The sequence below is a fragment of the Chiloscyllium plagiosum genome, unplaced genomic scaffold (genome assembly GCF_037043375.1).
Source record: "Chiloscyllium plagiosum isolate Xiang-an unplaced genomic scaffold, Cpla_swu_hap1 HiC_scaffold_21, whole genome shotgun sequence".
Taxonomy (NCBI): Eukaryota; Metazoa; Chordata; class Chondrichthyes; order Orectolobiformes; family Hemiscylliidae; genus Chiloscyllium; species Chiloscyllium plagiosum.
The window spans coordinates 36,581,620-36,608,261 of record NW_028270159.1 but is presented as its reverse complement, the minus strand read 5'-3'; the positions used below and the strand labels follow the sequence as shown (position 1 = coordinate 36,608,261).

The 26,642-nt window shown below is 41.1% G+C and overlaps 1 protein-coding gene across 3 annotated transcripts in view; it reads right to left on the bottom strand.

The window, feature by feature from the left end:
- Positions 1–26,642, bottom strand: part of pappaa (pregnancy-associated plasma protein A, pappalysin 1a) — a 336,995-nt gene that overhangs the window by 296,295 nt on the left and 14,058 nt on the right. The window lies entirely within an intron of this gene.

The following is a 26,642-nucleotide window of genomic DNA, read 5'->3' as shown; positions in this document are numbered from 1 at the left end:
TTTTCTTAAAAGCAGAGGCCATCTGCTAACAATCAGTCATTAGTAGCATGGTCTAATGTCAACAGAGTAAAGGTTACGTGAACGTTTCGCTATATTTTCTTGAAATTTACCTCACTGATGGGAAAGTAAAAAGCAAAATGGTACATTTCTGCAAAGTGCTATTTTCCTAGGGGCTCTAAAATCCCCTTTTCCTGTTTCCTTTGGAAGCAGATGTCAAGTTCAGGAAGGTAACGTGTTTATTCATGTGAAGGAAAATTTTCGTACAATCAAAAAAAAACTCGAGTATACTAGTTAAAAAACAAAATCATGCATTGACTACATGTTCTGTGATGCTTGTCTAGGACATTTTAAATATAGTCCTTGCATACTCATGTAAAGCCTTTGATCTGTTTAGACATGGCAGTGTTAAAATGCCTAGTATAGCAAACTCTCAGACATCTTTGTTATTAAAAGTAACCATTCATACTCTTGTCTCAATTTTCTGCACTGAGTAAAATCAATTAAGTAATTGTAAGCCTAATTATAAATGTTCAAGTAAATAAGTTTAAAGATAATTCAATTCTATTAGAATACAAGTCTCTTTCCACACAACCACTTTATCAAATAGTTTCATGAGATTTTTCAGAATAAAAGCAGAAGTATCATCTCCATTTTTCCTAATGATTCAGTAGCTTTTGTCTCTCTCTCTCTCTCCGTCATTCTTCTTGTTTGCGTCACTACTTTGCAATGGTAGCCCCCCACCATGCCCCCACCCCATCTTGCAATGGCTGTAAAATTCAACACAACCGGAATTGGTATTGTTATTGCTTTCTGCAATGCCCATTTTTTTAAAAAAAAGAAAATCATTGTAGTTATTACTCTGTTTGCTGTATTGCAAGTACAAAATAAACATGCAAAACAATATTCTGATTGAAGTAAAATGGATCGACTTCTAAATCTTCAAGGTCCCTCAGCAACTCACTAAAGGCATTCCCCATTAAAACACAGATTTATTGGGAATTAGGTTGGGAGACTAATTTCTCAATTACTAAACAACTACTTGAAATAGCACCTCAAAGCAGATGACCGTAGTCTCTGCATCATAAGCTCAAGTAAAACACAACTGCTGATATTAGCAAGCAAGATCTTTTTTAATGGAATCTCATACCCACTCTGATTTTCCTTGTACACTCCTGTTCTCCTCTCTGGGCTATCTATCACTGTACTGCAATACACCCAAGACTAGCAGATATATGATCTAAGCTACATCCTTTGGGAATCAAAGAGTGTTGTAATTTATACACTTGAATCTAAATGCTAACTATTCCATGTGTCTGCTCAGAGTAAAGATTCAACAACTGTGTGGTACACATGCATTAATCATAAGTGCTCAGTATAGATGAGCAAGTTAAATTTACTTTCCAGCAATTATGAGTTTAAGAGTTATGGGTATCAATATTAAGTGAATTGAACTGTGAGAGTCCAGTGCCTGAAAATATTTCAAAAAATGAATATATCATCTGATGATTTCTAAAAGGATATGAGTATTAGGAATTCAAATTGTTATGAGCAAGTAACTATGACAGCAAATGGCTAGTATTTGTTCACTGGTAGTCATGATGTGGAGGAGCCGGTGCTGGACTGGGATGTACAAAGTTAAAAATCAGACAACACCAGGTTATAGTCCAATAGGTTTATTTGGAAGCACTAGCTTTCGGAGCAGTGCTCCTTCATCAGGTAGTTGTGGAATTGGATCATAAGACACAGCATTTATGGCAAAATATTATCGTGTCATTTCAGTTGCACAACACTGTAATGTTTTGCTATAAATTCTGTATCTTATGGTCCCGTTCCACAACTACCTGATGAAGGAGCAGCGCTCTGAAAACTAGTGCTTCCAAGTAAACCTGTTGGACTATAACCTGGTGTTGTGTGATTTTTAACTTTGTTCACTGGCAGGTATATTTGTGGTAATTGAATATTGGGCGTTTAGGATGTTGTGTTTAGAAGGGACCAGTGTGAACTCAAAAAGATTAATCTTTCAACCTTGCAGTATTGAAATCAGGAATCAATGCATTGTCGCCAATTTACTTATTTCCTTATTTCACAGGCCCTCAAAACTTTGTCTTGCTCATTCTTTCTCTGCTTTTGTGGCTTTAATAGTTTCAACAGCCAAAATTAGTGGGCTCATTTCCTAACTAGATTGTCTATTCTTACTCTGTTCAATTTGGCAGCAGGCTTAGGATAATTCATTCAAAAAGGAAGTTCCATATTAAAATCTTAATAGTTGGCATAATCTTCATGACAATAGAAGCTAACATGTAGTAGTATCAGAGGTGAGAGAATAGACATCCAACGTCTTAAGTGCAAGTTCCTTCCACTACTTAACACAGGCTAAATTGGAAAAGACATGCTTTTATTACAATATTAGAAATATTAAATAGTAGAGTTAGATAGCAGTAAAATGAATATTGCTTCAAAGTAATCCAGTAAAGTAGTAGAAAATATCCTGTGGGTTATAGGATAGGTGGGCAATCCACTAATACTTGGCTCGCAGGTTAAAGGTGGGGTTTCCACCCATCCAGGACAGGAAGTCCAGTCTCAGAGAGGTGTAGATCAATCTGAGACTGACAGATCTACAGCACCTGGAGACGGAGAAGTGATGTGCTGGGTAAGGATATGGAGGTTTTGCCAGTTGCCAAGCTAGAGTTCTTCAAAGCTGATTAAAATGATTCACAAAGTAATAACTTAATAACCCACCCCCCTTACCCCCGTTCTAATACTGAGTTATGCAAGTTGAGAAAAGGACAGTTTTCAAAAAGGATAATCCTAGAGAAAAGTAAGAGACAGAAAATGGCTAATATGCTCATCAAAAGTCATCTTCTGGAATCCTCCCATCACATAATGAAATGCGTTCTGAATAAGCCAAAATATTACTCCCTCTCTCTATTCAACCTGGCAGGTTATTTCAAACATTTATTACTCTAAAGTTGTCTTTTTTTGTGTTTCTCACAGGTTTCTATTCACATCCTTTTCTACTATTTTACTGGATTACTTTGAAGCAATATTCATTTTACTGCTATCTAACTCTACTATTTAATATTTCTAATATTGTAGTAAAAGAAGCACTTTCCTCAACTTGAATATTAGCAGATTAAAAATATCAGGTTTCTCTAATCCTTCATCCTAGTTCACCCCATTTTCACTAAGACTCAGCCTACACTGCATCTCCCTGAAAACAACTACAGAGAGGCTCTGAGGAAAGGCCCTTCATGGTATCTGGTCACCCATTTTATGCTTTGAAGTGGGGTGGGGAGTGACTTAAATGTAATGAAAAGGAATGAAATAAGTAACTTATCTCTCTTAAGAATTAACAGTTCCTGAAATTTCTATCAATCAGTTAATAAAAAGGTGGGGAAATTATTCAGTTGCATCTGGTCATCAGGGTACAGTAAGGATATTATGTACCATAGCTAATGAATATTACAGCCACTATACATAACTATTATCTAACAGGTACAGTATGTTCTACTAATTGCACCATGTTGCGTTTATAGTTTCCTTTGCAAATAAAACTTGTTCAACTTTTTACTAACTGTTTTTGGCAAATTACTAATAGTGACCTCATGCAGTACAGGTACAAAATGCTTTTTTTGGCTTCATACATGCACTGGATTATGTGTGAGCTTGAGGCACAGTAAAAGTCCACTAACAATGGACTTTAAAAAATGTTAGTCAAACATTGCAAATTAACACAAGAACCATGCCTGAACCACCATTGCAAATAAAAAAATCTGTTCCGCAAATGCTCTGTAGGTTGTAAAGCAGCACCGCCTGTAACTTTGCAGAGTGTAAAATGTTTCCAACAACTTCACAGTTCACATAAACGCACCAGTGATAATAAGCATTGCGCTATTTCTGGAAGTTTAAACAAAGTGTTTATACCAAGGAGGTACCATTCACAAGGAGATAGAACTTCCTCATCAAGGATTCCATGACAAAACTCAAAATTTCTCCTTCCACACAGAGATGCAAGGATGCATCATCACTGCCAGCTGATTTCAGAACAACGTGTACTGGACAGGTTTGTTATTTGAATGGACATGCTACAAAACATATAGTTGATCTTTCTCAACAGAAAATATGAGGTTATGCAGTTGAATTATTGTTGTTTATGACCTTATAACAACTTAACCTTTATTTTTCTCATGTTTTAAGAAGTGGGGAGAACCATTGCACCAAATAGTGTCTGCAAGTTTGATTAAGCCTAATATATGCAAAGGGATCACAAAACACGGTTATGCTATGACTGTTCCTGACTAGTATGTGACATACACAAAGTTATCTTGCCTATTCATCTGCATGATTCCAGCAAGTATTTCAAGGTAAAATACATTGCTGACTCACTGCACATTCGACAGGAGACTGGAGTACACGTGTAGCTTACATGTCGCAAGGCTAGCCTACCCTTCTTAATGTCGGGCTATGCGTATGCTTCAAGGGGTACTTGAGCAGCCTCAGCCAGACTTTGTTCGAAGGACAGAAAATGGAGCAAGACTCCAGAAGGAGGGCAGCTAAGGTTTTGAATGTGACACTGGAGGCCTCAGTGGTGGTTGAAAGGAAGAAGGATGCCATGTTTCCACAAGGAGCACTGAGAACCTCAAAATATACCCGGAGAAAGAAATGGGACCGAGGTCACTAACCCTGAGGATCGGGCAATAGTACTGCAAGATGTTTAATGATCTTCCTTGGGTTGTCAAGATCAGTGAATAAATCCTTCAAGAACAACTCATACCCTCAGTGCCAATAACCTCCCACATGACTTAATGCGACCCACATCCTACCCCCATCGCTGTCCCAGGAGCAACCAACATACATACCTAACATTCAAATGTTTCACCTCCCTCACATACATAGCAACAATTCTAGCCTCACATGCACTACTTGCTGCCTTTTAACTATTCAGCCCAGACAACACACTTACTGACATTCTTTCCTCAGTCCTGCACAACCTACAGGGGTTAGGTGTGGTCCTGAGTCCTTTGCAGAAGGTGGAGCCCTTTCTAAAGTCCTGAATCACACTGGGACCAGGGTCCTGGTGCATCAAATAACCGGAGTGAAAGAAAAGACCTTTAAAACTTTTCGTATAGAGTATGGACATCATTGGGGTGGTCAGCATTTGTTATCCATTCCAAATTGCCCTTGGACCTGAGTGGCTTAATGTGCCTCTTCAAAAGACTTTTAAGATGCATTGCTCTGGGTCTGGAGGCCAATTCCAGTCAGAATGGCAGATTCCACTCCCTGAATAATCTTAATGAATGTATTGGGGTTTTACAAAAATTGCAGATAGTTTCACTGAGCCTTACTGAGACTAGCTTTCAATTCCAGCTTCATTAATTAAACATAAACTCCACCACCCTGCTGAAGTGGGATTTGAACTTAAGTTCCCATTGAATAATTCTGGCCCATCATACCATGCTCTGTCCCTTAGGAGTGACGTAAATAGTTCAGGGTGAGAATTCTATTTGATGGGAGATGTGGAAACATAAGAAACAAATGCACTGTTGCAGGAAGCAATGATGTGGGTATTGAGAACCCGAGTGTGACAGACAGGGACGCAGCCCTCAAACATAACAGTGCAGCAGCAGCAAATAAAGTCAGAGTTGGAAAAAAATGGCTAAAGACCCCAATTAAAAACTCTTTATCTGAATGCATACAGCAATTGTAATAAGATGGACAAATTGGTACTTAAATTACAGTCACTGAGTATAATACAATAGCCATTGCAGTGGCCTGGGATGGAATTTTGTGCACGTCCCATGATGCCAGAGGGGCATATAATCAGATGAGAACCCTGCCACTTTCCATCTCCATGACCAATAAGTCATAGAGGCATAGAGTTGTACAGCACGGAAACAGAGCCTTTGGTCTAACTCATCCATACTGATCAGACATCCCAAATGAATTGAGTCCCATTTGCTAGCATTCGGCCCATATCTCTCTCAACCTTTCTTAATCATGCACCCATCCAAATGCCTTTTAAATATTGTAATTGTACCAGCCTCCACCAGTTCTTCTGCAGTTCATTTCCATACATACCCACCACCTTCTGCATGAAAAGGTTGTCCTTTAGGTACCTTTTAAATCTTTCTCCTCTCACTTTAGACCTATGTCCTCTAGTTTTGGACTCCCCCACTCCAGGGAAAAAACCTTGGCTATTCTCCCTATCTATGCTCCTCATGGTTTTATAAACCTCTATAAGGTCAGTCCTCAGCTTCCAACCCTCCAGGAAAAATAGCTTCAACCTATTCAGCCTCTCTTTATAGCATATAGCTCATACATCTGTAGTGGGCAAGCCCATAGATGGACCTGGCACCAATTGAGACCTTTAAGTGGGCAATTAATTGCTATTGAAGAGCTTAATTCTACTGCTGACATTAATCCCAGTTGTGGGCAGAATGCCTTGTCAACTGGGGAGCATGATAAGCAAACCCATGTGGTGTTCTTTACAGACTCTCTGGTATTCTTCATTCAAAAACATTCAGTGTTTGGATCAAGGACATGGTACTGAAAGGAGGGGGTCCTGCTGATAGCCAACAGTGTCCTTGTTGCTGACCCTCCTCAACCCCATACCCATGGTCTTAGACTTCAGGTGGGTATTGTCTCCACAGTGGCCACAGCCTTCCCAGTGGTGCTGTCATCCAATGGAACTGCTGATCTCTGACTGGTCAGTAGCTCTTTGCCCCATGGCCTTTGATCCCAGGGGAAGGCCTAAAGTGTCTGAATGACAAGATGTGAATGATCTTTCTGAAACAAATTGCCATGGGACCTTTGATATGCCTCCAGTCAACAGCTGGGACATGTGTCACGTTCACAAGATTCCACACAATACAGTGAGGCGCAGTCTACAGCTGGGAACTGAACATTGAAGAGTATTTGAAATTTCAGATGACCAACAAGGAAGGAAAAGGTGGGAAGCTCTATCAATAAATGATGGGCCAAGTACAGTAGTAAGAAATGATCTTAGATAGAGGATGAATGTATAGAAACAGCCTGAGTAGAAATAAATGATAAAGGAAATGGAGAGAGACTCAAACGTCATAGAGATTAGACAAATGTAACTGATAAAATGAACCTGGAAAATATGTCTTAAACTTAAATAAAAGCCTGTTCAAGGTCTTGAAAACTGAGTTGGCTAAAGTGGAATCGGAAGACAGGTTAAAAGATAAGATAGTGGAAAGGTGTGGCAGATCTTTTGGAGATATTTTATACCTCTCCACAAAGAACTATTCCGTTGAGAAAGTAAGACTTTCCAAGAAGGGTGCATCATCTGTAGCTAACCAACAGAGTTATGTGTGGCATCAAATTTGCAAAACAAAATGAGCAAAGCTGCAAATGATCAAATAACCAGCTATGAAATGAAAATTACTTTGTAAAGCTTTGAAAAATTAGAAAACACAAAAAGTTTCCCAAGAATAACAGAATAGTATAGAGCAGAGCGATCTCGAGAAAGACTCTAAATGTACTCAGATTATGGTTAGGACTGAAGGATGACATCACAAAATGATGATTTGCATTCTGTGGTCTTAAAGAACCGAGCTCCAAATATGGATCATTGGTTGTTATTTTTTTTTAATTCCCTGGATTCTGGAAATGTCCCAGTGAACTGGAAAACTGCAAATATAATGCCACTATTCAAGAAAACTGGGAGACCGAAAGCAAAAAACTAGAGCCTGCTAGTCTTACATTTGCCATTGCTGATACACTATTAAGGAGGTTAAAGCAGGACATACAGAAAATCATAATACAATGATGCAGAGTCAACATGATTTGTGAAAGGGAAATGGTGTTTGAAAAATTCATTAGAGAAGTTTGAGGATGTAACAATCAGAATGAATAAAGGGGAACTAGTAGATTTCAATTTGAAGAGGGCATTTGATAAAATGTCACATAAGGTTAAAAGCTCATTGTGTGGGGATAATATTTTAGCATGGATAAAGAATTTGCTAATGCATATGAAAGAGAGAATCAGGATAAGTAAGTTATTTATACATTTGTAAACGGTAACTATTTAGTCACATAGATTTGCAGTTCCAAAAGAATCAGTACTGGACCATCTACAATGATCTATGTCTACGCTTTATTTGAAGGGATGGACCATACAGCAGCCGAATTTTGCTGAAGAAACCAAGATAGGAGGAGAATAGCTTGTGAAGAGGGTACAAATAGCCTGAAAAATGATCTAAATAAGTGAAGTGAATCGCCAATGATTTGGCAGATTCAAGAAACAGAAGGGTACTGTTCACTTTGATAGGAAAAATAGCAAAGCAGAATATTACTGGTCTATTGAGAGACTGCAACGTGATGCAGTAAAGAGGAATCTGTCTCTTAAATAGGAGATTTTACATCACAAAACATAATGCAGCTACGGTAAGCAATCAGTGCAACAAATGAGATATTGACATTTATTGCAAGATAGATGGAGTAAATTGGGGAGGAAATGGCCGAGTGGTATTATCGCTGGACTATTAATCCAGAAACTAGGAGAAAGTGAGGACTGCAGATGCTGGAGAGTCAGTGTTGAAACGTTTGGCACTGGAAAAGCACAATAGGTCAGGCAGCATTTAAAGAGCAGGAGAATCAATGTTTCAGGCATAAACCCTTCATCCTGACCATGAAATCATTATTGATTCTTGGAAAAGAATCTGGTTCACTAATGTCCTTCAGGGAAGGAAATCTGCCATCCTTACCTGATCTGACCTACACTGATTCCAGACCTACAGCAATGTGGTTTGCTGTTGAACTGTCCCCCCAGCAATTAGGAATGGGCAATAAATACTGGCCGAGCCAGAGATGCCCACATCCCACGAGTAAATTAAAAAATAAATTGAGTTGGGGGAAGCCTTAGTACATCTGTATAGAGCATTAACAAAAAAAAAATTTAGAAGTGCTGTGTACTATTTTTGGATTCCTTACTTAATGAGGGATAGTCTTTGCATTGGAAACAGTTCGGTGAAGGTTTATAAGCCTGACAGCTGCAAAAAGAGGTTATTTTATGAAAACAGCTATGTAAATTAGGTCTTACCTTGGAGTTTAGAAAAATGAGAGGTGATCTGGTTAACATGTATAAAATTCTGAGAGAAGTCTTGACACACATAGAGGCTGAGATGATAATTTCTCTGGTGTGGGAATCTAGAATTAAGGGGCACAGATGTAAAATCTCCTATTTAAGAGACAGATGAGGAAGAATCGCATCTCTTCATTAGTATTTGGAATCCTCTTCCACAGGGAGCAGTGAAGGCTGGGTCATTGAATACATTTGAAGAGGAATTAGAAAGACTATTGACCAACAAAGGAGTTGAAGGTTATGGGGCAGGTAGAAAAGTGGAATGAAGTAACCAATTACTTAAGTCATTACTGAATGGTGGAGCAGAGTCAAGGGGCTGATTGGTCATTCCTGCTCTTATTCCTTATGATTGTAAGTCGTGATCTGCTGTTTATCTCTGCGTACTTTCTGGCAGGAATCATTAAACAATGATTAGCAGCCAGGAAGCTGGCTAATTTTCTTCTTCTTCTACCTCAGCCAAAAGGCCTTTAATATCCTTAACAGCCAAAAACAGAGTGCTGACACCTGGATCTGAAAGTAAAGTCTGCTTGGAGTCTATAGTAAACATTAATATGTTAATGTGCAATAAAGCATCTGAGTCTGATATCACATGTCCAAAAATAAAAGCACGTAGTAACACACACGTAAGTGTCACCTCCTGTGCTTAATTAATATGTCATTGCTATAAATAACCTGTTTTCTCCAGTTGTGATATCATTGTAACTCACTTGACCTAGATTATATGAATATTTGAATTCATAATAGGCATAGTGGCAATCTTGCAAACAAATTACTTTGGAAGCTTACAATTGAGTCTGTGCTTATTCTCACATATGGTTCAGGGCCAATATGCTGTAATCATATTGGCTGATATTTGTTAAAGGTTTCGTCGTACTATTCATAACCATTAAAGGTACAGTACTGCCACTGAACTTTTGTCCATTAGCATTGCATTTTTCTCTGCTTAAGTCAGATGTCTCCACTTGCTTTCATGATACACCCTGATATATGCTCCCATAGACAAGAGGCAGGAAAAATGCCTGAGGAAGTATGAGTATGTGTGCATGCAAGAACACTCACGCATTGTTTTTAAAGAATGAAGAAAGCACCTCAGGGAGCGTTCTCATCAGCCAAACCACCTGAGATCTGAGTTCTTGCTCCAAATAGACAGAGGGTAAAGAAGTGCATAAGATCCAAAGCTTGAAGATTAGCCTGATTGGCATAATTGTGTCAAATTCCTCTGCCTGTCAGGTTTAGCAATATTGACCCATTTAAAGCAAACATGTCAATGCTGCTGTAACATAGTGAAACCAGGAACTCAATATGTAGAACGTTATATAAAGATGATGTGCAGTATAATTTCTAGATTCAAGTTCACATCCTGGATTTCAGTTACTAGTGGTGTACCACAAGGATCTGTTTTGGGGCCACTTCTGTTTGTCATTTTTATATATGACCTAGATGAGGGTGGGTTAGTAAATTTGCGGATGACACTAAAGTCAGTGGAGTTGTGCATAGTACTGAAGGATGTTGCAGGTTACAGAGAGAAGTGTGAGGTGATTCACTTTGGAAGGAGTGTAGAGTATAGAACAGGAATAAAGGGTACTGGGCTAATGGTAAGATTCTTGGTAGTGTAGATGAGCAGAGAGATCTCAGTGTCAAGGTACATAGATCCCTAAAAGTTGCCACCCAGGTTGATAGGGTTGTTAAGAAGGCATACGATGTGTTAACTTTTATTGGTAAAGAGATTGAGTTTTGCAGCCAGGAGGTCATGCTGCAGCTGTACAAAACTCTGGTGGCCTCACTTGTAGCATTGTGCACAGTTCCGGTCACTGTTTTATAGGAAGGATGTGGAAGCCTTGGAAAAGCATGGAGAGGAGATTTACCAGGATGTTGCCTGGTTTGGAGGGCAAGTCTTATGAGGAAAGGCTGAGGGACTTGAGGCTGTTTTCATCAGAGAAAAGGTTGAACGGTGACTTAATTGAGACATACAAGATAATCAGAGGGTTAGATAGGGTGGACTGTGGGAGCCCTTTTCCTCAGATGGTGATAGCTAGCACGAGGGGACATAGCTTTAAATTAAGGGGTGATAGAAATAGAACAGATGTCAGTGGTAGTTTCTTTACTCGGAGAGTAGTAGGGGCGTGGAACACACTGTCTGCCACAGTAGTAGACTCACCAACTTTAAGGGCATTTAAATTGTCATTGGATGAACATATGGATGAAAGTGGAATAGTGTGGGATAGATAGGCTTCAGATTGGTTCCGCAGGTCGGTGCAATATCGAGGACCGAAGGGCCTGTACTGTGCTGTAATGTTCCATCTTCTGTTCTACATCATTAAGCTACTTAAAACACGCAGACAGGTCTTGCAATTTACTATATGCTGAGATTCATTACTTGTAACATAGACGGGAGAGAAGCCTCAACTCTTCGAGTTATTAAGATGTGTTTGTGCAATTTGAATCATGGGCTAACAGGAAAAAAATAAGAACAACTTTGATGCTGCATGGCATGACTTCTCTCATTCAGGGAGACCACAGGGTGATTGGTGTGGTAAATAGAAATGTTGTACCATACTGGCGAATAGAGTAGAAATTGGACTTCATGCAGGGTATTTCAACAATTGAAAATGCCGTTGGTTGTGAATCCTATCAGATCGAATGGATCAGTTGGAGAGACAGATAGAGGCAACGAGGAATTTACAAGAGCAACAGGATGTGATGAATGGCAGTTATAGGAAGGAAGAAAAGTCGCAGATACAGTTACATAGATGGGTTAACTCCAGGAAAGGTAAGAGAGGTAGGCAGGTAGTGCAGGAGTATTCTGTGTCTATCCCCATTTCAAACAAGTATGCTGTTTTGGAAAGTGTAGGGGGTGATGGATTCTCAAGGGAATGTAACAATTACAGCCAGGTTTCTGGTATCGAGACTGGCTCTAATGCAATGAGAGGTAAGTTGGGTTCCAAGAGATCAATTGTGTTAGGGGACTCTCTAGTTAGAGGCACAGATAGACATTTCTGTGGCCAGGAATGAAAAATCAGAATTGTGCGTTGCCTCCCTGGTGCCAGGATCAAGGATGTCTCAGAGAGGGTATAGAATGTTCTCAAGGGGTAGAGGGACCAGCAGGAGATCATAGTACACATTGGAACCAATGACATAAGAAGACAAAAGGATGAGATTCTGAAGGGAGAATATAAAGAGATAGGCAGGAATTTAAAAAGGTCTTCGAGAGTAGTAATATCTGGATTCCTCCTGATGCTGCAAGCTAGTGAGGGCAAGAATAGGAGGATAAGCAGATGAATGTATGGCTGAGGAGCTGGTGTATGGGAGAAGGATTCATATTTTTGGATCAATGGAATCTCTTCTGGAGTAGAAGTGACCTGTACAAAAAAGGACGAATTGCACCTGAGTTGGTTGGGGACTAATATACTCACAGGGAGATTTGCTTGAGCTGCTCAGGAGGAGTTAAACTATTAAGGTGTGTGTGTGGGAGAGGTGGGGGTGGGGGTGGGGGGAGTTGGCCCAGGGAAGTGGTAAGGAAAGAGATCAATCTGAGACTGGTAAAAGAAGTGAGTCGAACAGTCAGGGCAGACAGGGACAAAGCAGAGAACAAGGTAGATCAGAGTGGTGCTGGAAAAGCACAGCAGGTCAGGCAGCATCTGAGGAGCAGGGAAATCGACGTTTCAGGCAAAAGCCCTTCATCAGGAATGAAAGCAGTGAACCTCCGGGCTGAGGAGGTAAATATGGAGTGGGGGGGGGGGGGGGGGGCGGGGGGAGGGGGGGGGGAGCTGGGGAGAAGGTAGCAAAGAGTACAATAGGTGAATGGGGGTGGGGATGGAGGTGATAGGTCACAGGGGAGAGTGCAGTGGATAGGTGGGAAGGGAGACTGGCAGGTAGGACAAGTCATGAGGGCAGTGCTGAGCTGGAAGGTTGGAACTGGGGAACGGTGGGGGGAGGGGAAATGAGGAAACTGGTGAAGTCCACATTGATGGCCTGGGGCTGAAGTATTCCGAGGCAGAAGATGAGGCGTTCTTCCTCCAGGCATCGGGTGGTGAGGGAGCGGCGGTGGAGGAGGCCCAGGATCTGCATGTCCTCAGCAGAGTGGGAGGGGGAGTTGAAATGTTCGGCCATGGGGCAGTGGGGTTGATTGATGCGGGGAGGCATCCAGTCTCCCAAGTGTAGAGGAGACCGCATCAGGAGCAACGGATACAATAAATGACATTGGTGGATGTGCAGGTGAAATTTTGATGGATGTGGAAGGCTCCTTTGGGGCCTTGGATGGAAGTGAGAGGACAGGTGTGGGCGCAGGTTTTACAATTCCTGCGGTGGCAGGGGAGGGTGCCAGGACGGGAGGGTGGGTTGTTGGGGGGTGTGGACCTGACCATGTAGTCATGGAGGGAATGGTCTTTGCGGAAAGTGGGAAGGGGTGGAGAGGGAAATACATCTCTGGCGGTGGGGTCGGTTTGGAGGTGGCGGAAATGTCGGCAGACGATGCGGTTAATGCGAAGGTTGGTAGAGTGGAAAGTGAGGACCAGGAGGGTTCTGACTTTGTTACTGTTGGAGGGGTGGGGTTTGAGGGCAGAGGTGCGGGTGTTTTTAATAAAGGATAGAATTACAGCAGTAATGAGGGAGGAAATTCCTGGAAACATATCCAGGACGTTATTTGGGTTGAACTGAGAAATAGGAAAGAGATGATCACCTTATTGGGATTGCATTATAGACCCCGTAATAGTCAGATTTGTAAGGAGATCTCAGTTTTCTGTAAGAATAATAGGGTGGTTATGGTAGGGGATTTTAACTTTCCAAACATAGACTGGGACTGCCATGGTGATAAGGGTTTAGATGGAGAATAATTTGTTAAATGTGTACAAGAAAATTTTCTGATTCAATATGTGGGTGTACCTACTAGGGAAGGTGCAAAACTTGACCTACTCTTGGGAAATAAGGCAGGGCAGGTGACTGAGATGTCAGTGAGGGAGCACTTTGGGGCCAGCGACCATAATTCTATTTGTCTTAAAATAGTGATGGAAGTGAATCGACCTGATCTAAAAGTTGCAGTTCTAAATTGGAGAAAGGCTAATTTTGATGGTAGTAGTCATGAACTTTCAAAAGATGATTGGGGGCAGATGTTTGCAGGTTAAGGGACAGCTGGAAAATGGGTAGCTTTCAGTAATAAGATAACAAGAGTCCAGAGACAGTATATTCCTGTTTGGGTGAAAGGCAAGGCTGGTAGGTGAAGGGAATGTTGGATGACTGAAGGAATTGAGGTTTTGGTTAAGAAAAAGAAGGAAGCATATGTCAGGTATAGACAAGAGAGATCGACTGAATCCTTAGAAGAGCATAAAGGCAGTAGGAGTATAGTTAAGAGGGAAATCAGGAAGGCAAAAAGGGGACATTAGAGAGCTTTGGCAAATAGAGTTAAGGAGAATCCAAAGGGTTTTTACCAATACATTACGGACAAAAGGATAACTAGCGAGAGAATAGGGCCCCTCAAAGATCAGCAAGGCTGCCTTTGCGTGGAACTGTAGGAGATGGGGGAGATACTAAATGAGTATTTTTCATCAGAGTTTACTGTGGAAGAGGGCATGGAAGGTATAGAATATAGGGAAATAGATGGTGACATTCTGAAAAATATCCATATTACAGGAGAGGAAATGCTGGATGTCTTGAAATGCACAAAAGTGGATAAGTCCCCAGGACCTGATAAGGTGTACCCTAGAACTCTGTGGGAAGCTAGGAAAGTGATTGCTGCACCCCTTGCTGAGAAATTTGTAACATCGATAGTCACAGATGAGGTGCCCAGAAGACTGGAGGTTGGCGAACGTGGTGCCACTGTTTATGAAAAGTGGTAAGGACAAGGCAGGGGACTATAGACTAATGAGCCTGACGTTCGGTGATAGGCAAGTTGTTGGAGAGGGACAGGATGTACATGTATTTGGAAAGGCAAAGACTGATTAGGGATAGTCAACATGGCTTTGTGCGTGGGAAATCATGTCTCACAAACTTGATTGAGTGTTTTGAAGAAATAACAAAGAGGATTGATGAGGGCAGAGTGGTAGACGTAATATATGGACTTCAGTAAGGCATTCGACAAGGTTTACCATGGGAGACTGGTTAGCAAGGTTAGATCTCATGGAATACAGGGAGAACTAGCCATTTGGATACAGAAAGGGCTCAAAGGTAAAAGACGGTGGTGGTGGAGGGTTGTTTTTCAGACTGGAGGCCTGTGACAAGTGTAGTGCCACAAGGATTGGTGATGGGTCCACTACTTTGCATCAATTATATAAATGATTTGGATTTGAGCATAAGAGGTATAATTAGTAAGTTTGCAGATGACACCAAAATTGGAGGTGTAGTGGACAGCGAAGAAGGTTACCTCAGATTTAACGGGATCTTGATCAGATGCGCCAATGGGAGTTTAATTTAGATAAATGTGAGGTGCTGCATTTTTGGAAAGCAAATCTTAGCGGGACTTATGCATTTAATGGTTAGGACCTGGGGAGTGTTACTGAACAAAGAGACCTTGGAGTGCAGTTTCATAGCTCCTTGAAAGTGGAGTCACAAGTAGATAGGATAGTGAGGAAGGCATTTGGTATGCTTTCCTTTATTGGTCAGAGTATTGAGTATGAGAATTGGGAGGTCATGTTGCGGCTGTACAGGAAATTGGTTCGGCCACTTTTGGAATATTGCGTGCAAATCTGGCCTCCTTCCTATCGGAAGAATGTTGTGAAACTTGAAAGGGTTCAGAAAAGATTTACAAGGATGCTGCCAGGGTTGGAGGATTTGAGCTACAGGGAGAGGTTGAATAGGCTAGGGCTGTTTTCCTTGGAGTGTTGGAGGCTGGGGGGTGACCTTATAGAGGTTTATAAAATCATGAGGATCTTGGATAGGATAAGTAGACAAAGTATTTTCCCTGGGGTAGGGGAGACCAGAACTAGAGGGCATGGGTTTAGAGTGAGAGGTGAAAGATATAAAAAAGACATGAGGGGGAACTTTTTCATGTAGAGGGTGGTACATGTATGAAATGAACTGCCAGAGGATGTGGTGGAGGCTAGTACGATTGCAATGTTTAAAAGGCATCTGGATGGGTATATGAATAGGAGGGGTATGGAGGGATATAGGCCGGGTGATGGCAGGTAGGACTAGATTGGGTTGGGATATCTGGTCGGCATGGACAAGTTGGACCGAAGGGTCTGTTTCCATGCTGTACATCTCTATGACTCTATGACTCTATTTATCTGGTGCATATCATACCTGATCAAGAAGTGTTCACTGTGACAAATATTGGAATTCACAAAATTGACACATCTTAACTTAAAGTAACCCAAAATTCACTCTCTCTGAAAGTAAAGGAATCTCTCAAAAATATGTAATTTATATTGCATGAGCCAAAATTTGAGGCATTGGCCTTAAAACCCAAAGTATGACATTTAGCAATTTTCCAACTAGATTTTTATTAAATCCCAACAAGCATCCCTTGGGATCCTCGATGTAATCACTGGAATCATGCAGGATTTCGGATCAGGATCTTCTTGAGATGACATTGGCAATGATAGCACACTTGTCAGAAAATATGATTGATTTTACCTTCAATATACTGAAGGGACACAGCCCTATATAACATCGCTTTGAGAGGTCAGTCATTAGCCAAACTAGTGCAAAAATCTGCATTTTTGAGATGGCTTAAACAAGTTCATTCTAGAAGCCAGTGAACATTCACCCCAATCCAAAAAAAAGCAATAATACACTTGCAGCTTTCCACCAGATGCACATGATGATTTGTGTATATGAACACTTCAGTGTCCATGTGTAACCCCTTTACAGCACTTCAGGTGATTTTAAAATCAGATTAAACGTGGAAGGAGACTGTACACACTTATCGAAAAATCTCTTTTTATGACAAAACCGTTTTCAATTGCCCATACACCAGTTCACCATTCCAAATACATCAATGCATTTAATTTTATTCAAAAATAAAAATAAATGACACTATCCCATTGAACGATTACTCTTGTTCATGGAAAGTTTTATGATAATGCAAATATGTTTGGCTGGAAATTTGAGTACAACTTCACTGCAGGAAAACAACACTATTTTCAAGCATAATTTGTGCTAATTTTCCTTGATTGCAGACAAAGTGGAAACTCTATCCCCAGCTATATGATATTGCCAACTTGTATTGGAACCATGTCAATAATCTGAATCTCACGATACGAAACAGTCATTCGACTATTTTTCAGCAAATGCTAAATTGAAACGATAGGTGATACAGTATACAGTATATATTGACTGCTATTGAACATATATAAGGCTCACTGAATATGCAATGAAATAGTTTGTCAATTTTCTTGGATTTTTAAAATATTTTGCTGTAATTCAATATTTTTCTTCCACAGTTCAATTGAAAAGTACTGTCCTTTTGATGAGTCTCTTAAAAGGTAGCAAAGTTAACAAAATTTGGAACATGTAACTGTGTGAAAAAAGCAATGAGTTTGTAGTGAGAATACTGAAGCACAGTCACATCATTAGTGGCACGAGAATTACAGAGAAGGAAGAAAATTTTCCATTTCTCGGTGGTTCAGAATGAAGTCGTCATTTTATGGACTCTGCAGAGATTCATAATGACAAAACAATATGGAATTACTCAGAGTTAAGCAGCAATTGGGGAAAGAGTTAGCATTTCAGGTCAATGGCCTGACATCAGAACTTTTTGATAAAAAGCCAGCAATCTGAAATTCTGGGCCATATTTTCCAAGCATTGGCGATCATAGTCAGATTGAAACTTCAGTCCTACTCTTATCTATGTTAAGGAGGAGTTCCACATTTCTAACAGAAAATTGCAATTGGGTTTTTTCAGAAGTGTGGAGCATAGTTTAATTTTGACAGGTCCATTGTATTGCAAGATAGTCATGGGATGTCAAACTGTGCCTCCTTTTTCACAGTAGTGTTCACATAATCTGTAATTTAAACGTTCAGCATCCACAGACAGGCACTTTGGCAGCTCCTGTGAAAAGCGACATAATGTGAGGTTCGGGTGCCAGTAGTTCAGAGTGCCAGGGATAGGGTATGAGAATGCAGGCTGGGCAGGAGGCCAGGAAAATGATGGAATGTATACAGGGTAGGTTTGGGTGGCAGGAATATCAGGTCCAGTGGTGTGGGACTGGGGATGGAGGAGAGGGTGTGCGCTGTGTGGAGTGTTGGCTTCTGGGAAGGTATCAGATCTGGTGGCGTGGAAGAGGATTGTGTTGGGTGGTGGGGGAGGGGGGAATGGGAGGTAGTGCAAGTGGATCCCAGAGGGAGGGTGTGTTAGGAATCAGGGAGGTGTAGTTGAAGGGGGAGGTGTGGTGAGTTAGGGTCAGTTCAATAGTTGCTCAAGAGTAAGGCAAGGTTTCTGGCTGTCCAACTTTTCCTGAATAACTAACTCCTTAACAGAAGCTGAAGCCTCCAATTTCTCCAACTTGGATGGATACTTTTGAAGAGTTCCAGACACAGGAGAACTGCTGATCTGAATCTTCAATTTCCTCAGAGTCTGCTATGCTGGGGATTCTGCAGTGCCTGACCATACAATGACCATGTACACTGCATCCCTCTGGCCATCAAAAACTCCAGGCCATTCACTCTGTTTCTCTTCCACATAATTTACCTGAATCGCTTGAGTATTTGCAGCATTTTCTCATTTTTTTTTCAGCAAGCCAAACGTGGATTGGATAAAAATTTTTTTTTTGGTTTAGGGTGTAGGTTTGCTCGCTGAGCTGTAGGTTTGATATCCAGACGTTTCATTACCTGGCTAGATAACATCATCAGTGGCGACCTCCAAGTGAAGCGAAGATGTTGTCTCCTGCTTTCTATTTATATGTTTGTCCTGGATGGGGTTCCTGGGGTTTGTGGTGATGTCATTTCCTGTTCGTTTTCTGAGGGGTTGATAGATGGTATCTAGATCTATGTGTTTGTTTATGGCTTTGTGTTGGAGTGCCAGGCCTCTAGGAATTCTCTGGCATGTCTTTGCTTAGCCTGTCCCAGGATAGGTGTGTCGTCCCAGTCGAAATGGTGTTTTTTTTTCATCCGTGTGTAGGGCTACGAGGGAGAGAGGGTCGTGTTTTTTTTGTGGCTAGCTGTTGTTCGTGTATCCTGGTGGCTAACTTTCTTCCTGTTTGTCCGACATAGTGTTTGTGTCAGTCCTTGCATGGAATTTTGTAGATGACATTGGTTTTGTTCATGAGTTGTACTGGGTCTTTTAAGTTTGTTACTCTCAAACACTCTCAAACAAAAACTAACAAACTTAAAAGACCCAGTACAACCCATGGACAAAACCAACGTCATCTACAAAATTCCATGCAAGGACTGACACAAACACTATGTAGGACAAACAGGAAGAAAGTTAGCCACCAGGCTACACGAACACCAGCTAGCCACAAAAAGATACGACCCTCTCTCTCTCGTAGCCCTACACACGGATGAAAAAAACCCACCATTTCGACTGGGACAACACACCTATCCTGGGACAAGCTAAGCAAAGACATGCCAGAGAATTCCTAGAGGCCTGGCACTCCAACCACAATACCATAAACAAACTCATAGATCTAGATACCATCTATCAACCCTCCAGAAAACGAACAGGAAATGACATCACCACAAACCCCAGGAACCCCATCCAGGACAAACATATAAATAGAAAGCAGGAGACAACATCTTCGCTTCACTTGGAGGTCGTCACTGATGATGTTACCTAGCCAGGTAATGAAATGTCTGGATATCAAACCTACAGCTCAGCGAGCAAACTTACACCCTAAACCTCAACCTGAGCTACAAACCTTCACAAACCTTGCATATTTTTTGGTCTCCAAGCAATGGACCAACCTGGGTTGGGGAGGGGGTAGGGTGAGGGGTGGCAGAGTGAGAGGGTAATAAGAGATGGAAAATAGAACCAGTGCGAATGTTAATTTTCCATACCATGTACTTCTGGATGTTTTGATTGGGCATTTAGTGTTTTTAGCATATAATTCTGAGAGCCTTAATAGGTACATATGGCCATCAAGATTTTAATATTCAGTCTAGTCAATAAAGAAAGGTAATTTGCATCTGCTCTGAACTCAGGGCCTAAATGTCAGCTATACATTCCTGATTGGATTTTTTTAGTGACTATCTTAGATTGATGACCTCTAGCCATGCTCTTCCTAAAATTTGGAAAAATTCTCTTTGGATCATTTCTACTCAAACCTTTCACAATTTTAAAGACTTCTTTGCTCCAACTTTCAGCATTTTTCAAGAGACACACTTTGCCCATCCTTTCCTAATATGTGTACTGACAGATTTCTGGTATCATTCTTCTAATTCTTTTGTTATTTGTTCACAGGATGTGAACTTTGCTAGCTAGGCTAGTATTTCTTGCCCATTCCTAATTACTTTGCGAGGAGCTATATTTTTGAAGCACTGCAAAAACCAAGAAATGCTCTTAGGAAGGGTTTTCCAAGATTATGACACAGCATCAATCAAGCATTTCCAAGTCAGGATGGTGGATAGTTTGGAGGGGATGTTCCTACGTGTTTTGCCTTTGTCCTTCCACGTAGTATAGGTCCCATGCTTAGAAGGTTCTATGCAAAAACCTTGAGTTTCTGCAGGGCATTTTATAGATAGCGCACACTGCAGCCACTGTGCATCAGTGGTGGAAAACATGAATGTTATAAGGTCATTAATGGGGTTCCAGTCAAGCAGGTTGCTTTGATTGGAAGGCATCAAGCTTCTTGAAGACTGTTAGAACTGCACTCCTCTTGGCAAGTGGAGAGCATTCCAACATATTCCTGAGTTGAGCCTTGTAGACAATGAACAGGTTTTACAGGAGTGTGAGGGTTGGGGAGCTAATGGTGGTTAGGAAGAAAGTTAACTACCTCAGAGTTCCTGTCCTCTGACCTGATCTAGCAGCCATAATATTTATGAGACTGATCCAGTTCCGTTTTTGGCCACTGGTATCTTCCAAGAGTTGATTAAAATTCAGTCATAGTAATGCCAATGAATATCAAGAGGAGTTGATTATATTCTCTCTCATTGAATATAGTCATTGTTTAGCACTTGCGTAGTTTGAACATTCCTAACCACTTATCAACCCATGCACATCCAAGGCCTTGCTGCACTTCCATATGAAATACTTCAGGATTGTCGGATTTGCAAATGGTGTTAAACATTATAAATTTATCAGCAATGATCACCACTTTTGAATGTGTGCTGGATGGAAGGTCATTAATGAAGCAGCTGAAGATGACTAGGCAAAGGAGTCTACACGGAAGAACTTATTTGGTAATGTCCTGAGACTAAGGTGATTGAATGAAAGCATAACCATCATTTCCAAAAGGTATTTGATAAGGTTCCACATCAAAGATTACTGCCAAAGGTAAAAGCTCATGGCTAGGGGGTAACGTATTAGCACAGATAAAAGATTGGCTGGCTAACGGGAAGCAGAGTGTAAGCATAAATGTGTCTTTGCAGGTTGGCAGGATGGCATAAGTGGTGTGCCACAGGAGTCAATGTGGGGCCTCAACTCTTTTCAATTTATATAAATGGTTTGAATTAAGGTATGGTAAGGCATGGTAACTCAATTTGCTGGCGACACAGAGATAGGTAGGAAATGAGTTGTGAAGAGGACATAGAGTCCTATATAATTTATATAGATAGGTTAAGTGATGTGCTAGTATTTAGTACAAAATTTTCCATGTTGGCAGAAAGAATAAAGGTGAAGCACATTGTCTAAATGGTGAAAGGTTGTAAAGCTCTAACATACGGAGAGATCTGGATCTCCTACTGCATGAATCAAAGAAGATTACTGTCCTGATGCAGCAAATAATCAGGAACGACCATAAGACCATAAGACATAGGAGTGGAAGTAAGGCCATTTGGCCCATTGAGTCCACTCCGCCATTTAATCATGGCTGATGGGCATTTCAACTCCACTTACCCGCATTCTCCCCGTAGCCCTTAATTCCTTGTGACAGCAAGAATTTATCAATCTCTGGCTTGAAGACAATTAGCGTCCCGGCCTACACTGCACTCCGCGGCAATGAATTCTACAGACCCACCATTCTCTGGCTGAAGAACTGTCTCCGCCTTTCTGTTCTGAATTGACCCCCGCTAATTCTAAGGCTGTGCCTACGGGTCCTAGTCACCTTGCCTAACGGAAACAATTTCTTAGCATCCACCCTTTCCAAGCCATGTATTATCTTGTAAGTTTCTATTAGATCTCCCCTTAACCTTCTAAACTCCAATGAGTACAATCCCAGGATCTCAGCCGTTCCTCGTATGTTAGACCTACCATTCCAGGGATCATCCGTGTGAATCTCTGCTGGACACGCTCCAGTGCCAGTATGTCCCTCCTGAGGTGTGGGGCCTAAAACTGAACATAGTACTCCAAATGGGGCCTAACCAGAGCTTTATAAAGTCTCAGTAGCACATCGCTGCTTTTATATTCAAACCCTCTTGAGATAAATGACAACATTGCATTCGCTTTCTTAATCACGGATTCAACCTGCATGTTTACCTTTAGAGAATCCTCAACTAGTACTCCCAGATCCCTTTGTACTTTGGCTTTATGAATTTTCTCTCCGTTTAGAAAGTAGTCCACACTTGTGTTCTTTTTTCCAAAATGCAAGACCTCACATTTGCTCACATTGAATTTCATCAGTCATTTCCTGGACCACTCTCCCAAACTGTCTAGATCCTTCTGCAGCCTCCCCACTTCCTCAGTACTACCTGCCTGTCCACCTAACTTCGTATCATCGGCAAACTTCGCTAGAATGCCCCCAGTCCCTTCATCCAGATCATTAATATATAACGTGAACAGCTGCGGCCCCAACACTGAACCCTGTGGGACACCACTTGTCACCGGCTGCCATTCCGAAAAAGAACACCTTATCCCAACTCTCTGCCTTCTGTCAGACAGCCAATTCTCAATCCACACCAGTAGCTCACCTCGAACACCATGGAGCCTCATCTTACTCAGCAGCCTCCCGTGTGGCACCTTATCAAAGGCTTTTTGGAAGTCTAGATAGACCACATCCACTGGGTTTCCCTAGTCTAACCTACTTGTCAAATCTTCAAAAAATTCCAACAGGTTTGTCAGGCACGACCTCCCCTTACTAAATCCATGTTGACTTCTACTAATCCGACCCTGCTCTTCCAAGAATTTAGAAACCTCATCCTTAACGATGGATTTTAGAATTTTACCAACAACCGAGGTTAGGCTAATTGGCCTATAATTTTCCATCTTTTGTCTTGATCCTTTCTTGAACAATGGGGTTACAACAGCGATCTTCCAATCATCCGGGACTTTCCCTGACTCCAGTGACTTTTGAAAGATCTCAACCAACACCTCTGCTATTTCCTCAGCCACCTCCCTCAGAACTCTAGGATGCAGCCCATCGGGGCCAGGAGATTTGTCAATTTTAAGACCTTTTAGCTTTTCTAGCACTATCGCTTTTGTAATGGCAACCATACTCAACTCAGCCCCCTGACTCCCTTTAATTGTTGGGATATTACTCATGTCTTCCACTGTGAAAACTGATGCAAAGTACTTATTAAGTTCACCAGCTATTTCCTTATCTCCCATCACCAGCCTTCCAGCATCAGTTTGAAGTGGCCCAATGTCTACTTTTGCCTGTCGTTTGTTTCTTATGTATTGAAAGAAACTTTTACTATCATTTCTAATATTACTGGCTAGCCTAACTTCATATTTGATCCTCTCCTTCCTTATCTGTCTCTTTGTTATCCTCTGTTTGTTTTTGTAGCCTTCCCAATCTTCTGATAATCCAGTGCTCTTGGCCACTTTATAGGATCTCTCTTTTCTTTTGATACATTTCCTTTGTCAGCCATGGCTGTCTAATCCCTCCCCGGATAATCTTTCTTTTCTTGGGCATGAACTTCTGTACTGTGTCCTCATTTATACCCACAAACTCCTGCCATTTTTGCTCTGCTGTCTTCGCTGCTAGGCTCTGCTTCCAGTCGATTTTCGACAGTTCCTCTCTCATGTCCTCATAATTACCTTTATTTAACTGTAACACCATTACATCCAATTTTGCCTTCTCTCTTTCAAACTGCAGACTGAACTCTACCATATTATGATTGCTGCTTCCTAAGTTTTCCCTTACTTTAAGATCTTTTATAAAGTCTGGTTCATTACATAGCACTAGGTCCAGAATAGCCTGCTCCCTTGTGGGCTTCATGACAAGCTGTTCCAAAAAGCCATCCTATAAGCATTCCAAGAATTCCCTTTCTTTGGATCCACTGGCAACAGTATTTACCCAGTTCACCTGCATTTTCTATTTCCCGGTACATGTTGCGCCTCTGGTCCTGACCACTGTTAGGAGGTCTGTACATAACTCCCATTATGGTTTTTTTGCCTTTGTGGTTCCTCAATTTCACCCACACAGACTCCACATCATCCGATGCTATGTCATTCAGTGCCATAGATTTAATTTCGTTCTTAACCAACAAGGCCAACCCACCCCCCCCTCTGCCCACCTCCCTGTCTTTTCGAAAAGTGTGTAAATCCTTGGATGTTTAACTGCCAGTCCTGAACCCCCTGCAATCATGTCTCTGTGATGCCTACCACATCATAATCATTCACGATGATCTGTGCTGTTAGTTCATCTATTTTGTTACGAATGCTACGAGCATTCAGGTAAAGTGCCTTAATGGTAACTTTCTTATCATTAGAGATATTGGAAGTCATAAGATGTCCTAAGTTATCCTTCCTTTTTGTTGCATTCCTAGTCTGCCCCAAGCTTAAATCCACCTGCGAAAATGCTATCCTCCTGCTTATCTTTCCATTTAACTCCATACTCCCTGTCGCTTTCACTTTCCCTCCCCCCAACTCAGAAGTTTAAAGTCCTACTGACCACCCTATTTATCCTCTTCGCTAGAACATTGGTACCTGATCGGTTCAGGTGGAGACCGTCCCAACGGTACAGATTCCCCCGGTTCCAAACCTGATGCCAATGCCCCATGAAATGGAATCCCTCTTTCCCACACCAATCCCTTAGCCACGTGTTTACTTCCCTAATTTTCTTATCCCTATGCCAATTGGCACGTGGCTCAGGCAGTAATCCGGAGATTATAACCCTTGAGGACATGTACTTCAATTTCCTTCCTATTGCTTGATAATCCCCAAACAGGTCCTCCATCCTAGCTTTGCCTATGTTGTTAGTCCTAATGTGGACCACAACAACTGGATCCTCCCCCTCCCGCTCCAATATCCTTTTATATTGGAATGTTATGTTTTTTCTAAGGGGAATTGAATACAAGTACAGGGGAATTACTTCATTTATACAGGGCAATGGCGAGACTCCCATCTGGACTACTGCATACAGTAGTCATTGAAGTTATAGAAGGCTTATTAGATAAATACCTGGAATGAGGCTGAGCCTGTATCCTCTGGAGTTTAAAAGATTCAGAGTGACTTATTTGAAATATATAAAATTCTGAGGGGACTTGACAGGGTGCATGTGAAAAGGATGTTTCCTCTTGTGGGAGAATCAAGAACTAGGGATTATAGTTTAAAAATAAAGGTTTGTCCATTTAAAAGCAGAGTTAAAGAAAAAGAAATATTTTTCTTGCAAATAATTGTGAGTCTTACAAATTCCCTTCCTCAGAAACCAATGGATAGAAAACTTGTAGATTTTTTTGAGGCAGAGGTAAATAGATTCTTGACGATCAAGAGGATGAGAGAATTTCAGGGGTTAGTCAAGAATGTAGAGTTGAAGCTAAAATTAGATCAACTATGATCTTATTGATGATGGAGAGGCTTGGAGGGCCAAGTGACCTACTTTTGTTCCTTGTTTATACGTTCATCATCCTTTTGTGCTTGGTAAGACTCCAACCACTGCAGACTTTAACCCCCTGATCTGCAGAGACTTCAGTTTTGCTTGAGCTTCTTGATACCACATAAAGTCAAGGATGCCACATGATGTCAAAGCCAGTCAATCTCACCTCAGCTATTTTCCATGTATGGATCAAGGCTGCAATAACGTCAGGTGTTGAACCCCTTGGAGGAAGCAAAATAAATCTTCTGCACCCATGTGCCTTTATATCCTGTTAAGATAGTGACCAGAACTGCACATTTTACTCTTTACTGTGATTTAAACAAGGCTTGATACAACTACATCTTAAATATAATAATTTCAGTGATAACCCTGCTAGAAATCAGGAAAATGCTTTATTTAGTTTGTTTTATAGCCTCGCCAACCTGTGATGCTACATTTAGTGAATGGGGTATTTGTACCTAGGCAGGTTAATCTGCTGCACACAGACACACACCTTCTAATTAATGAAGCTGTCCAATTCTTATTATCAAAAATATCGCCTCATATTCATCTTGATGGAACGCCATTGAAGAAGTTAACATTCCAACAACTTCTGCAATGTAATATTTGAATTTTAGCTTAACGTTTATTAAAACAAAAGATAAACCTAAATTGTAACATCAGATAGAATTGATGCAAAAATATTGCATTCTGAAATGGGGCATTCCCTCCATTATATATTAACATTACATTGCCTGATGTTGGTCCTGTCT